The sequence below is a fragment of the Danio rerio genome, chromosome 17, assembly GCF_052040795.2.
Source record: "Danio rerio strain M-AB ecotype USA chromosome 17, GRCz13ab, whole genome shotgun sequence".
In the NCBI taxonomy this organism is placed as follows: Eukaryota; Metazoa; Chordata; class Actinopteri; order Cypriniformes; family Danionidae; genus Danio; species Danio rerio.
In genome coordinates this window covers 6,652,093-6,669,963 of record NC_141037.1, presented here as the reverse complement: position 1 = coordinate 6,669,963, position 17,871 = coordinate 6,652,093, and the positions used below count along the sequence as shown (strand labels likewise).

The following is a 17,871-nucleotide window of genomic DNA, read 5'->3' as shown; positions in this document are numbered from 1 at the left end:
TATCGGCCATCCCTACCAAGTAGAATAAAAATAACCAGCTCTCACAAACATTGAGCTAAAATAGTCTATTTTTTTCAAGCCATAATTTGATTTAATATAATTTATTAATAGTAATAGTAGTAATAGTCATGTACAGTTTACACATGTTGATATGTTTAGTTGTGTGCATTTGTTGACCCTTACTTCTTGGGTAATGTTTGCTCTGTCTTTTTAGGACTTGTTTAAGGTTTATTATGAAATAGGAGAATTATATAAAGAAAGACGGAGCAACGCAGTTTTTAACCAGAGTTTATTATTTATGATGCTTGAGAATTCAGTAAACATCTTTAATTGGAAAGAAACTAAAGTCAATTTATTGCCCAAATTCTTATACAAAAGATATTTTAAACAGTATTTGTGCATTAATTACATTTAAATGTTATTATAATCATTACATATTCTGTCTTTAATGCTTTTGTCATGAAGCTTATGTATAGCAGTGCTTCTTGTAATAGATTTATCTGCTGATTTGGCCATAAGACGTTTTTAAATCAATAGAAAGATCATTTGAGTACAAAATACTCATATTCTACTTAAAATTTTGCATCCAATTTAATGAGTGTGCCATATATTTGTAATAATTACTAATTTTACTAGCATTTTATGAATGAAAAATGTTAGGGTTAGGGTAAAAATACTGGAACTCACTCCTGTTTATTATTAGGCATGCAGAGTCTTTTAAAGTATGCTTACTTACTTCCATCCCGGATGAGCCCCCACTAGTAACTCACCGGTCCTACTGCACACATCCTGTTCTGAGCTGGGATTGAATCGGTGATTCTTTGTATGGGAGTTGGATGCTCTAACAAGGAGGCTAGAAATCATGACCTTGCTGGAGTTGGTCACTAGAGCACCTTTAGGGGTATATACTCAATGTAAAACTCAAAAAATTAAAATAACTCAAACCATTTAAGTTTAAAAACGAATCCTAATGAGTGCTGTGAACTTAATCCATTTGAGTAAACGAAGCAATTTAAGCACAGTAAAACCCAATAGGTGAAGAGAACTCAAACCAAATGAGTACTGTAAAACCCAGTAAGTTAATGCAACTCAAATTGTTTGAGGAAATAAATTGCAACAAATCATTTGAGTTAAAAACTAATGTAAATGAGTACTGTGAACTTACTCCATTTAAGTTGAAGTAATGAGGTATTTATTTAACTCATTACCTTTAACACTGAGTTCAGAACTCTTTTCAAATGAGTAGAGTTAACTTTCAGTAAATTTTGCGTTAACGACACTCAATTCATTTGATAAAGTTGACTGTTGGGTTTTACAGTGTATACGTATTTTTTTTGCTATCCTAGTGTTTTTGTAAGTGTAAAGCACTTTGAGAATTACGTTTTAAAGGCACTTTACAACTTAAATAATCATTATTAATATTAGTATTAATATTATTGTTGTTGTTGTTATTATACAATGCCATTTCATGTAGTAAGTCACATGATCTTGAATTATGTTGCATGCGTTTTTATTTTCAAGGAGGATTTGCACAGGCCGCTTAAAACAAAAATGACTTTGGTCTCCAATCTCATGGCCTTTGCTTTTCACACAAATCCATCAGTATCATCAATATGAGCGACCCCGAAGCAGCGCAGGCTTGGTGCACCACATCAGGAGATCACATATAACACAACGTGCCTGCTTTAATCCAACAACCAGATGCCATACAGGTGCATCCAGCAGGTGAAAAGGGTTCTTGCCAGGCTGGAAAAAGAGCTCCAGAATAAACACTAATTGGCGTGTTTTCCCCCCCTCAAACATTCTGCTTGGATTTTTCTCAAAGCTCTTGTTTCCCCTGGTTGCTGCTAGCCCTTCCCTCACATATTTAAAGTGTGGCTCAGGTGTATTCTGGTGCAGATATTCACGTTTTAGATTTCCCTGCTAATACAAGTCTTCTAGTAGTTGTTCATTTCATGTTATTTGATTTCATTCATCCACAGCCTTCTGGATCACTGTTGTTTGCTGGAGAACCTGCATCTTTCCATCATGCCATTAGTTTTAGGGTTGTTTCGATACCGATACTATCGGAAATACTTACCGATACTGCAAAAATTCTGGTATTGACAAGTATTTAAAACTGATCCAATACCATCTTTTTAAATAAGACATATGCCCGCTAGCTTCGATTAAAGTTCTGTCCCAATTCTTAGGGGTAAATTTTGAAGCCCTTCCCCTTTACCCTCGGTTGTAAGGGCCAAGGGGTAGGGGTACAAAAATAGAATTGGGATTGGGCCTAAGACTGCAAACCCAAAGTCAGAAGAAATTGAATTACTGTTGAATGTCTGATAATGATATTACTCTAGTTCACTGTAGTAGTAGTATACACAACTGTTTCTACAGATACACACTCAAGTATCGGTTCAGTACTTGGTATCGGCCGATACCATGAGCTCAGGTATCGGAATCAGAAAGGGAAAAAGGGTATCGGAACATCCCTACTTATTATTATTATAATTGTTTTGTTGTTATTGTTCTGCCAGAGTGTTTTTATGGCTTTCTAGATGTGTCGTATTGGTGCATCTCCCCTCATGCACATCTGTGCTGTGAATATCGGGCATCTGTCGGCGTCTTTGCGGGCGCTCAAACACTGTGATCAGTTCTCCTTCTGACCAAGCAGTGAATGTTCCAGTGCATTGATCATTTGTTGAGTTTAAGGTTTAGCTTCCACTGCTGAGGACTGTGCTTTGAAACAACGCGATGAGAAGACCTCAAATATTACTGTTGAACCCTACTTGACGTGATGTGTGTGAAATCAGAATTAGTTTTTTTTTGTTTGTTTGCTTACTCAGGCATTTGATTTTCCTCTGACAGACTTGAATATGTCAGATTGAACATATTCATCAGCTGTCGTCAGAGAAAGCAAGGGCTTCCTTGATACAGTATGAACAGAAAATTGACAGTATGTGTTCAGTTAATCATATAGATGTGTATATAGTATTAGTGCGCTAGAGCTTACACTCTTAAAAATAAAGGTGTATTTGTTGGTTCGGTGACACTCTGGTGTTGTTTTTAGTCATTGCAGAATTATTTAACTTTTAATCATTTATTGAGAATGAAATTGCACTTGCTTTTTTTCAATGGTCCATAATTTATATATGGAGCATTAATATTGTTGTTTATTTTTAAGTTTATTTTCAGAAACATTTATTTGAAATTTTGAGATGATTAAATGCAAAAAAAAAAGTCTCATTGGAAATATGTACCTCAGCCCTAATTTTTGCGAAACGTAAAATGTTGCTTCGTGTACATTTCGTTAAAACTATCAAATGACAAATCCACTTGAGGGCGCTGTCTACATTTGTGCAAATCTGAAATACTTTATTCGGGGTAGGCTTCATTGCTCGTTTCAAATGACAAATCCATTACATGGCGCTGTCTACAATTGAGCAAATTTAGAAGAGGTTTCTTAGGGTAGGTTTCATTGCACATTTCAGATGAGAAATCCAGTGGAGGACGCTGTCTGCATTTTTATATATTTGAAATACGTTACTTAGGGTAGGTTTCATTGCACATTTCAGATGAGAAATTCACTAGAGGGCGCTGTCTACATTTTTGCAAATCCGAAATGCTTAGGGTAGGTTTCCTTGCACCTTTCAGATTAGAAATCCACTAAAGGGCGCTGTCTGCATATTTATAAATTTAAAATACGTTACTTAGGGTAGGTTTCATTGCACCTTTCAGATAAGAAATCCACTTAAGGGCGCTGTCTGCATATTTATAAATTTGAAATAATTTGATTAGGGTAGGTTTTATTGCACATTTCAGATGAGAAATCCACTAGAGGGCGCTGTCTACATTTTGCAAATGCAAAATACTTAGGGTAGGTTTTATTGCACCTTTCAGATAGGAAATCCACTAAGTGGCGCTGTCTACAATTTCATAGATCTGAAATACGTTACTTAGGATAGGCTTCATTGCTCGTTTCAAATGACAAATCCATTAGATGGTGCTGTCTACAATTTAGCAAATTTGAAATAGGTTACTTAGGTTAGGCTTCATTGCACATTTCAGATGAGAAATCCACTGGAGGACGCTGTCTGCATTTTTATATATTTGAAATACGTTACTTAGGGTAGGTTTCATTACACATTTCAGATGAGAAATTCACTAGAGGGCGCTGTCTACATTTTTGCAATGCCGAAATACTTAGGGTAGGTTTTCTTGCACCTTTCAGATTAGAAATCCACTAGAGGGCGCTGTCTGCATATTTATAAATTTGAAATACGTTACTTAGGGTAGGTTTCATTGCACCTTTCAGATAAGAAATCCACTAAAGGGCGCTGTCTGCATATTTATAAATTTGAAATAATTTGATTAGGGTAGGTTTTATTGCACATTTCAGATGAGAAATCCACTAGAGGGCGCTGTCTACATTTTGCAAATGCAAAATACTTAGGGTAGGTTTTATTGCACCTTTCAGATAGGAAATCCACTAAGTGGCGCTGTCTACAATTTCATAGATCTGAAATACGTTACTTAGGATAGGCTTCATTGCTCGTTTCAAATGACAAATCCATTAGATGGTGCTGTCTACAATTTAGCAAATTTGAAATAGGTTACTTAGGTTAGGCTTCATTGCACATTTCAGATGAGAAATCCACTGGAGGACGCTGTCTGCATTTTTGTATATTTGAAATACGTTACTTAGGGTAGGTTTCATTGCACATTTCAGATGACTAATCCACTAGATGTGGCTGTCTACAATTTTGCAATTCTAAAATACGTTACTTAGGGTAGGTTTCATTGCACCTTTCAGATGACATATCTACAAGAGGGCCCTGTTTACATTAGAGCAAATCTGAAATACGTAACTTAGGGTAGGCTTCATTGCATCTTTCAGATGAGAAATCCACTAGAGGGCGCTGTCTGCATTTTTGCAAATCTGAAATACTTAGGGTAGGTTTCATTGCACCTTTCATATAACAAATCCACTAGAGGGCGCTGTCTACATTTGCGGATCTGAAATACTTAGAGTATATTTTGTTGTACGTTTCAGATTCATTTCCTCCATTTATACATCCACAAGTAGTCGGGGCTTGTCATACAGATCCCCTAGTCCAGCAAATCACTGACCCTTTTGCTTAACCTATCTAATAATGTTTTCAAATGCCCAAACATAAGAGAAAAGTGCACTGCGGCCACATAGTTTTACCTTGATTTATTCTTTTGTGGAAGCGTGCTTCATCAGACTCGAACAGGAGTGCTCTGCATTTGTTCGATGTTTTACAAAAAACTGTGTGAAAATAATCCGCTATTTGTCAATATCATTAGTGTGAATAGGAGCCTCGTAGCTTTCATCTGAATGCATGTTTAAGTACTTTTCGTTTAGCAAAAATGTAAGGTGAAATTAGTATTTCCAATGATCCTGTGTTGAGGGAAGTTGAAAGACAAATCTATAATTGACTTTTTTTTGTTTCCCTGTCAACAAAAGCATAACTCCTGAACGAAAAATACCAGTGTTTTTCACTGAACCAAAAAAGGACCTTTATTTTTAAGATTTGATAGGATTTTCTGTAAGATGGCATCTGTTATGATGTCATTACGGATTTTCATTAGCCATTACTCCATTTTCCACCCATTTATGTTACCCTGTGGTGCCTTATAACGTCGGTGCTTCAAACCGCCAAGGCAACCAGTTCAGCAAACAACAATGCCAGTATATTTCTTTCTTTCTTTTGTCTCCAAACGTGCCAATGCAGTGAATGGGACTGTACATAGAAACATGTAACATAGCAACACAAAAGAATGATGACGTAAACATTCCAGCGTTGCCATGATTTAGCGGACGCTTTTGGATTTGACTGCATTGGACCAGACGGCTCACAGATGGCGGTGAAGCAGTACTAGACATCGGCCTTATAAAAAAATAACACAATAAACATGTTTTTCTTTTAGTCCAACGTTTGGCCTAATGTTCGTTTTTGTATGTGATGTCCAGTACTGCTCACCAGTGTGTTTAATATATCTTCAAGGTGCTAAAACTGAACCATGTTTTGTATATTATGTATAGATTTGATCTTGTAAAGCCTTACCTTGTACTGATCTGTGTATCAGACTGTTCATCCAAAAAAAAAAAAAGAATATATATATATATATGACAGAGCTTGTAAATACTTTATGATGTACAATAGAAATGCATATTTGTTGTATTGTATGTACAGATGAACACGTTTTTATCTAGGTTGTTTTGTTTTCGTGGGAACTGCTTGATGAATATGATATTGACATTACAGTGTTGCTTATGTATAGAATGTTTCTGGTGACCCTGTAATGCTACATTAGCAGTTAGAGTAGGTGTTTTCGATTCCTTTTAAAGTCTCCTTGGCACTGAAATATTAGAGGATGAAATGTTTTACTTTTTTTCCCCCCACACTAATATGTTCAACTAAAATGTGTAAATAAGCTGACGCTGTTTTGTGAGAGGAACAGGTTTAAATCTCAACTGGATAACCACAGTAAATATTCCTAAACAGATACTAAGGTACCTGATATGTCACTGTGTGGTACCTTTTTAAAAGTTACAAATTTGTACCTAAAAGGTCCGTATTAATGCCTCAAGGGTATATATTAGTACCTAAAATGTACAAAAGTGTTCCTCTTAAAATTTTTAGGTACTAATATATACTTTTGAGGTAATAATATGGACCCTTTGAAAAGGTACCACCCCAGTGACAGCTCGCGTACCTTTATTTCTGAGTACTATCACAAATTCACAATACAGTTCCTCAATTCCAGTCTATGCAACTTAAAGTATCTGAAATGTTTATTGTTTAGTATTTTAATCTTTTGTTCTCGTGTTCATTAGCATTTCTTGTTTGTTTGTTGACATTCGGACGTGCTGTCAAGTCTATTTGAACACTGATTTTTAAAAGGGGTCCTATTATGCTTTTTATGCTTTCAATTTCCTTTAGTTTACAATATTTGAGGATGAAGAAGATCTGCAAAGGTACAAAGCACAAGATTACTCCAAATGGAGTTCTACCCTGTATCGGTAAATGCTATTCTTTCCTGTTAATATCCAAGAAAATTTCCTTTAATACTCATGACGTGCCATCTTGTATGCGCATTTCATGTTTGCAGAGGTGGAAAGAGCAATAAAATCTTCTACTCAAGTATACACTGTAAAAAGTAAATCCGTAAAATTTACGGTAAGAAAACGGCAGCTGTGGTTGCCAGTATTTTACTGATAAAAACACGGCACAAACCGTAAAAGTAATTTTTCATTTTTATGGATAATTACCGTATTTTATTAATTTATAGAGGTAATATGTCTGTATTCTGAATGATCAATATCTACACATCTTTTGTTACACAGTTAGACACGTTAACACACCCACATGCTGGTGGTGATGAGGAAGTTACATAATGAGCCATTGCTCATCACAATCGACTTTTCCCACAAGCAGAAAAGAGTATCAGCATATAGAAGGTGCTCAGTGTCATTCACACAGCTACTAAACACCAGTGTGGTAACACGCATAAAATTAAAGTCATGAAATAAACATTGTTAATCAACATTAGATGTAACATAAATCTCTAATGAACATAACTGATTGGGGAAACAACTAAAAAGATCCATATTAATGTCAAACAAATGCATAAAAAGTTATGTGCCATGCAGGGAATTCATTTTTGTACTGTAGCATTTTTAGTTTTTTATCGTTGAAATCACGGCCATTTTTTACAGTGTAAGTACTGTTACTTCCAAAAAAAATACTTAAGTAAAAGTAAAGTTACATGTCTGTGAATCAAGTAAAAGTAAAAACTTACTCATTAAAAATGTACTCATGAGTAAATAGTAAATATTTCTCAAAAGGGACAAGCGGATATAAATCTTCATTAGTTCAATTAACTTTAAAAATTAAATACCAATAACAAAAAAATACATTCATTCATTTTCTTGTCGGCTTAGTCCCTTTATTAATCTGGGGTCACCACAGCGGAATGAATCACCAACTTATCCAGCACATTTTTACGCAGCGGATGACCTTCCAGCCACAACCCATTTCTGGGAAACATCCACACATGGTACTACTTATACACTACGGACAATTTAGCCTACCCAATTCACCTGTACCGCATGTCTTTGGACTGTGGGGGAAACCGGAGCATCCAGAGGAAACCCACGTGAACGCAGGGAGAACATGCAAACTCCATACAGAAACACCAAATGAGTCGAGGTTCAAACCAGCGACCCAGCAACCTTATTGCTGTGAGGCGGCAGCACTACCTACTGCGCCACCATGTCACCACAATTGTGCCTGGACAATTTTGCTCCAAGTCCCCTTTAATATTTAATTCCTGGTGCTAACGAACATTAGCAATGTTACGAACACAGTTGGGCAAGTTACTTCCAAACTGAAATAATTATATTACTACTGACTGTAATTTATATAATAATGTCTCAGATATGTGTTACACTACTATTGTATTACTTTTAGGTTACTTTAACTAAAATAACAACAGAGGTATGACTCAATTTTCAAGAGTATGTCTGTTTTCAAATGCCATATATCCAACAGCAGCAACAGTAAATAGACAAACTATTTTAACTGCAGATTTTTTTTTCTCACTCTGCTGCTGCTGTGACGTGGTTTCCTGGCATGTTTTTTTTTCTGTTACATTACTTTATATATTTATTTTTTACTCAGTAACGGATTTAAAATGTAGCCAAGTACAATACTTTAGGCAAATCATACTTAAGTAAAAGTAAAATTACAGACTTTAAACTCTAAAAAGTACAAATTCTCAAAAAAACTACTTAAGTACAGTAACATGAGTAAATGTAATGTTACTTTCCACCTCTGCATGTTTGTGCGCTCTGAAAGAATGTATATAATATACAGTGGTGTGAAAAACGTTTGCCCCCTTACTGATTTTTTTTTTTTTTTGCAAGTTTGTGTTTCAAATGATCTTGAATGTTTCAAATCATCGAACAAATTTACAAATGAATAAAAAATAACACAAGTAAACATATCATGCAGTTTTGAAATTATTTTTATTATTAAGAGAAAACAAAATACAAGAAATACATACCCCTGTGTGAAAAATATGATAAATGGAACCATGAATTCTGCTCTGTGCCAAAATATCCTGAAGAAGAATTTCCTTTATGAAATAGTGAGCTCAAGCTGAAGCAAACTTGAGTTCTGCAGCAGGACAATGATCCAAATCACACCAGCAAGTCCACCTCTGAAGAAAAACAAAATGAAGACATTGGACTGGCCTAGTCAAAGACCTGAGCTGAATCCAATTAAGATGCTGTGGCATGACCTTAAAAAGGTGGTTCATGCTGGATAACCCTGCAGTGTGGCTGAATTACAACAAATCTGCAAAGATGAGCGGGCCAGATTTCCTCCACTGCAATGTAACAGACTTATTACAAATTATGGAAAATGCTTGATTGTAGTTGTTGCTGCTAAGGGTGGACCAACTGGTTATTGGGTTTACGAGGCAAACACATTTTTTCACACAGGGCTATGCAGTTTGTATTTTCTTTTCCCGTAATAATAAAAACCCTCATGTGTTTACTTGTTTTCTTTAACTGATATTTAAATTAGTTTGATGATCTAAAACATTAAAGCATGACAAACATGCTAAACAAATATAAAGAAATCAGTAAGGGGGCACACTACTTTTTCACACCACTGTGTGTAACTGACAATGCTTTAAAACGCGCTGATGTTTTGTTTGTTGTTACCTGAATAACTGAGGCACAAGCTGTAAATGCACTGGCCTTATAAGGAAAGGAGGCGGGGCAGCTCATTTGCATAACAAAACAGTGTGTCTTTCCACACATAAAGGGACCTTTTCAGTATAACATAATAAATGATCTGTGAGGTATTTTGAGCCGAAACTTCACAGACTTATTGTGGAGACAGTTGAGAGTGATATTACACCTTGTAAAAAGCACAATATGATCCCCTTAAGGCCTTAAACGCATGACTGGTGGAAGAGTTACAGTTTTGAAGAGAACAAAAAGCTCAAATGCTATAGCATATCTCTTTATCTGGTTTGATTGTGTTTAGATTTACTAGCAAACAAACCTATTATTTTATATTATTGACAGTCAATCTGCGGAAAATCCAGTGCAATCTAAGCTGTTATGTATATTACTAGATTCAGTATAAGTTCAAGCATTGATCTAGATATGTAACTCCTCTGGTAATGTTATGAAACCCTCGATTTCACATCCGGTGGCTGTAGATTCCTTTCACAAACCAAAGTTGTTTTCAATAATACCCTTTCAGATTATTCTCTTATTGTTGAACATAATGTCTTCTGCTGATCATGTCCAATGCAAGAACGTATTCTTTGGTATCCAAACAGTAGTAAAGTTGCTTTGAGAAGGAATGTCACTTTTATTTGATCCCATATACGATTTATTTGCAGAAAAATAAGTAAATAACTTGTTATATGATAGCGTATAATTATTATATGCAACCCACCGGTCCTACTGTACTCTGTATACAGAGTTCAACTGGCAGTTGGTTGCTCTGACAAGAAGGCTAAAGACCATGGCCTCTAGCGTCTTTCATCAGAGCACCTTTAGAGGTCAGAGAAGGGAGGTTTACCTGGGTAACACTTTGCTAGCTGACTCTGTTAGACTTACCACCCTAAACCTTACTCCCATCCCGGATGAGTCCCCAAGTGTAACCCACCAATCCTACTGCACCCAACCCATTCTGAGCTGGGATTGAACCAGTGATTCGTTGTATGGGAGTCAGTTGCTCCAACTAGGAGGCTTAAGACCATGGCCTCTAGTGTGTCACCAGAGCACCTTTAGAGGTCAGAGGAATGAGGTTTGCTTACATAGCACTTCGCTGGCTGGCATCTGTTACGCTCACCCCCTAAACCTCACTCCCATCTCAGACGAGCCCCCAACGTGTATTTCACCGGTCCTACTACACCCAACCCAGTCTGAGCTGGGATCGAACCGGCGATTCTTTGCATGGGAGTCGGTTGCTCTAACAAGGAGGCTTAAGACCATGGCCTTTAGCGTCTGACACTAGAGCACCTTTAGAGGTCAGAGGAGTGAGGTTTACCTGCTTAGCACTTTGCTAGCTGTCTGTTACACTCACCACCCTAAACCTCAGTAAACCTAAACCACTGGTTGTATTGCATCCAACCTGGTCTGAGCTGGGATTGAACCAGTGATTCTTTGCATGGGAGTCGGTTGCTCTAACAAGGAGGCGAAATACGATGGCCTCTATTATCTGTCATCAGAGCACCTTTAGAGGTCAGAGAAGTGGGGTTTACCTGTACAGCACTCACTAGCTGGCATCTGTTACACTCACCACCTTAAACCTCACTCCCATCCCGGACGAGCCCCCCACGTATAACTCACCAGTCCTACTATACCAAACCTGCTTTGAGCTGGAATCAAACCGGCAATTCATTGCATGGGAGTCGGTTGCTCTAACAAGGAGGCTAAAGACCATGGCCTCTAGCGTCTTTCACCAGAGCACCTTTAGAGGTCATAGGAGTGAGGTTTACCTGCGAAGCACTTCGCTAGCTGGCATCTGTTACACTCACCACTCTAAACCTTACTCCCATCCCGGACGAGCCCCCACGTGTAACCCGCCGGTCCTATTGCACCCAACCCGGTCTGAGCTGGGATTGAACCGGTGATTCTTTGCATGAGAGTCGGTTGCTCTAAAAAGAAGGCCAAAGACCATGGCCTCTAGTGTCTGTCTCAAGATCACCTTAAGAAGTAAGAGCAGTGAGGTTTACCTTCATAGCACTTTGCTAGCTGGCGACTGTTACACTCACCAACCTAAACCTCGGTAAACCTAAACCACTGGTCTTATTGCACCCAACCCAGCCTGAGCTGGGATCGAACCGGCAATTCTTTGCATGTAAGTTGGTTGCTCTAACAAGGAGGCTAAAGACCATGGCCTCTAGTGTCTGTTATCAGAAAACCGTTCAGAGGAGTGAGGTTTACCTGCATAGCGCTTTGCCAGCTGGTGTCTATTACACCTAACACCCTAAACCTCACTCTTATCCCGGACGAGCCCCCAAGTGTTACCCACTGGTCCTACTGCACCCCACCCGGTCTGAGCTGGGATCAAACAGGCCATTCTTTGCATGGAAGGTGGTTGCTCTAACAAGAAGGTTAAAGACCATGGCCTCTAGTGTCTGTCTCTAGAGCACTTTACTAGCTGGCGTCTGTTATATATATATATATATATATATATATATATATATGCTGAGAAGTACAGTGCAATATGTATTGTCTAAACTAAAGGAACATATTGCAGATTTGTATGTTCAATATTTCATAGGTTTTGTTACTCATGTCAGTGTTAAATGAAATGCGTTAACTAAACACTATGTTTGTTACTACAGATTTTTATTTGCCAAAAAATTATACATAAATCATTCATGTTTTTTAAACACATTCGATTAAATTAACAGAACAAATTTATATAAAGTATTTAAAACAATTAAGTTGTCTTAAAATATCTCAAAAAATGTTGTTCTTTCAGCTCATTTTAAATAAGTAGTTCGAACAAGCAACAAAATCTTTCTTTATTTGAGTGTAAGAACTGCACAATAATGGGTTTCTGCTGTAGATTTGAAAATATGAGTTGCTGTAGATTCCTATGATGTTGAAATATGATGAATGTTTGATTTATTTAGTCATTTAAATAATTGATTGCCCTCAAAAGACAAAAGTGTGATGTGCAATAGTGCATGAACGTTTCACGGTAGCCTTTGACTTTTATTGGGACTTGCGTGAATTATAAATTGTGTTTGTAGCGATTAAATAACTACAGGTTATTGTTTGGATATTGAATATCAAGTGTTTCAGCTTTCCTATGGCCTCAAGCAACTATTCAGGTTTTTTGGCGAGACGTGGATTGTGTTTTTTTTACACGTTATCGCCGTGTAAAATCTCCACCTACTTCATGATGTAATATAAAAAGAGTTGAATTTCATGCAACACAATGTAGTCGTCCGGAGCAGGAACTGTCTGAGGTCTAAAGTGTGTGATGTGTTAATGAACATCTCTGTTGTATGTGTTTATGAATCATAGTTTTTGCTATTTGCATCCTTGTGGAATGTGAAATTGAATGTTTCGTGTGTTTCTGTATCAGTCTGTACTGAAAGTCAAGCACATCTGAACTCCAAACCGGCTGGTAAAACGTGCAGGGAATGTTAGTTTTGATGCTTTGAGTTTATTGCATCTTTGATTTTGTAATGCGTTTGAGAATTGAGTCACAGTATATACAGTTGAAGGCAAAATGATTAGCCCTCCTGTCATATTATTTTTAAATTTGTGCAGATTTCATTTATTCATTCATTTTCCTTTAGCTAAGTCACTTTATTCATCAGGGGTCGCCACAGTGGAATGGACTGCCAACTTAAGCCTGGTTTATACTTCTGCGTCAAGTGACCGGCGTGACCCACGGCGCATGCAACGCGCGTAGCTGTGCATTTATACTTCTGCGCGCTGGCTCTGTTGGTCTGCATTAACACTTCCGAAACGCTAGTTGGCAGAGGGGTGTTAATGTGTCTCTGTGTCGAGTTCCTTCAATGCTGTTTTGCTTTTCCTGAACACTTCCGGGATGTACAAGTGGCTCAAACTCGCTCATTTTGAGGCAGGAACCGGCGGACGTGCAACAACTTTAACTATGAGGTAAACACAAAACAAAACTTTCCATCAGGAGCTCCTTCGCGGGACTCCACATTTGTAAACAATCGCTCCATCAGGCTTGCAACATTCGCGCGGCTCTCAGTCCCGCCCAGACTCGTCAGCGCAACCAAGCTGACCAATCACAGAGCTTGCGCTACGTGTCGTTGCGACGTGTAGCTACAAATTTTGAGAGTTGCACGTCAGCGACACCGACGGCCACGGCAAAGGGCTATGCGTCAGCGCCGTAGCATACGCCAGCGTTTGATGCAGAAGTATAAATCAGCCTTTATCCAGCACATGCTTTACACAGCAGATACCCTTCCAGATGCAACCCAGTACTGGGAAACATCCATACACACTTATTCACACACACACACACACACACACTAGAGCCAATTTAGTTTATTCGTGGAAATTAAATGTTGGTAACACTTTACTTGAAAGGGGTGTTCACAAGACAGTCCTAAATCCTTTGTAATCTTGACATGTAGGGGCGGACTGGCAATAGGGTGTATCGGGAATTTGGCATGCTCTACCCTCTTCACTTACCGATCCACCGCCCAGACCACAAACCCCATCACCCCCTTCAAGTAAAGTGTTACCAAAATGTCTTTGTTCTATTAAACACTATTTGGGATATATATATATATATATATATATATATATATATATATATATATATATATATATATATATATATATATATATATATATATATATATATGTATAGAAAAAAAGTTGGAGTATGGCTAATAATTTTGCCTTCAGCTGAATGTTAAGAAAGCTTTCTGGGCTCAAAACAGGTTAATTTCTATATGGACAGTTTGTGTGGCATTTTCTGTCAATTAAAGAAAATGATTTGAACTCATTAGTTTTGTATTAAATATAATATCCTCTATCATGAGCTTTCCTAGGTTTATAATGACAGTGAATGGTTTTGAAAAACAAACAGAAAACGTTTCTCTATACATCTGATTCCTTTCATCATTGCTTTCATTAATCTATAAGCTAGTATATGAATGATTCTCTAGCGTAATGTCTAAAGTGATGACAAAACAGGTGATTTTGCTTACATGTTAAGATTTTACGGCTGAACGACATGAAATGGCATCAGTCTACTGAGATTTCCAAAATTTCTTTGTTGCAATCAGGAGATCACAATAATTAATCTCGAAAAAGCCAGAGCAAAGCAAACACTAGCAGATTACTATGATATAAATACTGTACTACAACATAAAAGAAGAGAGAGATCAACTTAGAATGTCACTCACCTGTTCTGTAATGATTTAAACAGCTGTAATTTTAAATTTAGGCTGAGTTTTTCTCCCCTAAGAACTTGTTATGAGGTCTCTGTCTTGTGGCGAAACGTTAACCGTCTTTGCTCGACTCAGTATTACAAGCTGATGGCCGCCGATGTGCTGAATCTTCGAAAATATGAATATTTTAAAATAGGCACTGTCCTTATAAATAAACTGCATAGTTGCAATCTAAACAACTACATTCTTACCTAAAAAAAAGCCTCAAAAGTGGCTGTTGTCCAACAGCTGCAATATTTGTCATGTTAAGTTAATGCTAAGATGCGAATAGACTAGGGTTGGGCATCTAAGCTATAATGCCGATCCGATACACATCTCGATACAAAGAATACGATCCGATATAATAGCGATACATTTGTGACATATTGCGATGCAATACGATGCGAAGAGGATGCTGTGCCATTGAATGAGTTTGATTATTTATTAACAAAGCAAAACCAAGACTTTTTTTACAAACTGGCTCTTCTCTCAGAGCCAGAGTGTCAGTTTACAGTAGAGGGCCATTTTAGAACATATAGCACATATTATTTAAGTATTTTCAAGATAAACAGAATGTATAAGTGCAATATATTAAAATATATATATTTGCACTCTTTCAACATAAACTTTTCAACTATGAAAACAAGTTTTACAAAGATATATTGTGCCACTGAATATTCAAAACTTAAGGTCGTGAACTAGCAGTGTTATGCTGCATTGAAACATCACTGTCACTGTAAACAACAGGCTAATAAAAATATAACAAACCAGCAATCTTCTTGCTGTGAGGTGGTCAAACTACCCACTGTGCCACCGTGAAACCCATTATTTTTATCATTATTATTATTAATAGTATTATTATTATTATTATAATTAAATAAAAATTAACAGGAGGAGGTGTTTAAAACCTTCGTTCTCCGTGACACTAGGCTGAATATCTTTGCAGATAAACAATGCAATAGCATTCGTTATTGGCGTAGAGCGAGCAGAACTGTTGTGCATGGAGAAAACTTTCAATGCTTTTCTCACCACTTTTGGAGCTGGTAGCTACGGTTGAAGCTGTACAGAAAGCCAGGGATGCAGAAACACTGGAAGATGCTTCCACAACAACACCGTGGCGCCACTTCAAGTGAGATTTCAGATTAGTCGTACTACTCGTGTATTTTACAGATGCGCGGCACATTTTGCAAATTGCATCTGTCCTGTCATGTCGTCCATCCTTAAATGTTGCCATACTTTAGATTTAAAACTCAGTGGGGAATAAAATGTTTGTTTTGCTTCTCTTTCTGAGGGCGCACCACTAGCTTCATCCGCACACCTGATACACTGAGTTCTAGTGTAAGTGTACACATCCGCAAATCCGTTGCTAAGGCATACTTTATGTAGGTCGATTAAATTATGCGCCAAAAACAGGTTAACAACACTTGTTAATAAATAAAAAATACATTCTATGTTAAAAATATAAGTTGTATCTTGGAAAAACCGATGCATCTCGCAAAAACCGATGCATCTCGATTTGCTTCCAAAATTTCATTCATCCTCTGCTGCTCTACCGATGCACTCGCATCGTGCACGCGCATGACCGCATATCGATTAATCTTCCCATCCCTAGAATAGACATCCTGCGGCGCGATATGCGCGATAATGAGGCGGAGCGAATAGTGCTGCTTCGTTCGTGAGAGTTGAGCATTTTGTGCGATTGACACGCTTAACGCGCATTTCGTGCATGTTACTCAAATTCAAAAATCTGAACTTCCGCGGACATTCGCGCTGCATTAACCAATCAGGAGCTTTCTCTTGTAGGGGCGTGATTATGACGTAATGCCTGTTGTTGGTGACCCGGGGAAAAATTCTCCAGCCGATACTGGACAACAGTTGATCGAACAGGGCTTGGCTCAGTCGGAAGCACCGCTGAAAGCCTCCATCATCCAGGTTAATTTTGTGGAGGAGTTAATGAACTCACAGGCTGGGTGCACCTCTGAAAGGATCCAGTGGACTCGTTCACCAAATGAATCGATGCTATTTTTCAGCCTTCATAAAGCACATAAACAGTTAATTTCTCAATAAAATTCATGTTAGCCATTCAGCAACAAAGCTACAGTCACCAGGCAGACAGAAGCCCTGCCCATGACACAAATCCGCGTGTATAGGGTATATGCCGAGCTACTGATAAACTTCTGGTGACCTGTTATTGTGAGTTTTTTTCCATTTTTTACGGTTCCTTTTACAGCATCGATGTTGTAATGTCATTAAAATACATTTAGTTAAATAAACTTTGGCATTAATTTAGTTGCTCAAGCATAAAACGAGAGAAAAAGCCGTTTGCTCACACGCGCCTGTCAGAATCGGCAGGCTAGCGCAGAAGCTTCATTGAATATACTGTGGTAAAATAAATGCTCATATTACAAAGACATGGTGGGGGAAATGTAATTTAATGCAGTGTTTCTTGTACAATCTGAGACCCACTTTATATCGGATATCACTCAGCCAGTGGAGATCGCTGATTTTTAAAGAAAACAGACCTTAAACGCGCCAATTTTGCATTGGCATACAGTTCGCCGGAAGCACTTAACCCAGGTTACTGGCAAATTAAAAGTCCCATTAGCATGCTTCGGCATATACCCTATAGTAAAGTGAATTTGACGTGAATGATGCGGTAATATATTAGATTTTGTAAATTCATTAATTCAATTAATTTTAAAATTAATTAAATATATATTTTCTTACATATTATTTAAAATATATTTTTTCTAGTTTAGGAGCAATTACCTGATTACCCGGCCTGTGTATGCAAAATTATTTAAAACATACACTGTTGTCATGTAAACACTCTTATTTTAGTTATTAGTAATGAACATACAGTAGCACGACATTGTCCTGAGTTCAGATCATTTT

At 37.5% G+C, this 17,871-nt stretch overlaps 3 long non-coding RNA genes across 3 annotated transcripts in view; 2 read left to right on the top strand and 1 right to left on the bottom strand.

Moving 5' to 3' along the window:
* LOC141378508 (uncharacterized) overlaps positions 1-17,871 on the top strand; it is an 842,893-nt gene that overhangs the window by 320,478 nt on the left and 504,544 nt on the right. The gene's annotated exons all lie outside the window — the stretch shown is intronic.
* LOC147839892 (uncharacterized) lies at positions 1,661-6,107 on the bottom strand. The gene is made up of 3 exons (XR_015513035.1): positions 5,984-6,107; positions 4,682-5,861; positions 1,661-4,187 (listed from the first exon to the last, which is right to left on the bottom strand). It is a non-coding gene; the product is annotated as an uncharacterized LOC147839892 (long non-coding RNA).
* On the top strand, positions 3,305-7,748 carry LOC147839891 (uncharacterized). The gene is made up of 3 exons (XR_015513013.1): positions 3,305-3,541; positions 3,867-4,173; positions 4,834-7,748. It is a non-coding gene; the product is annotated as an uncharacterized LOC147839891 (long non-coding RNA).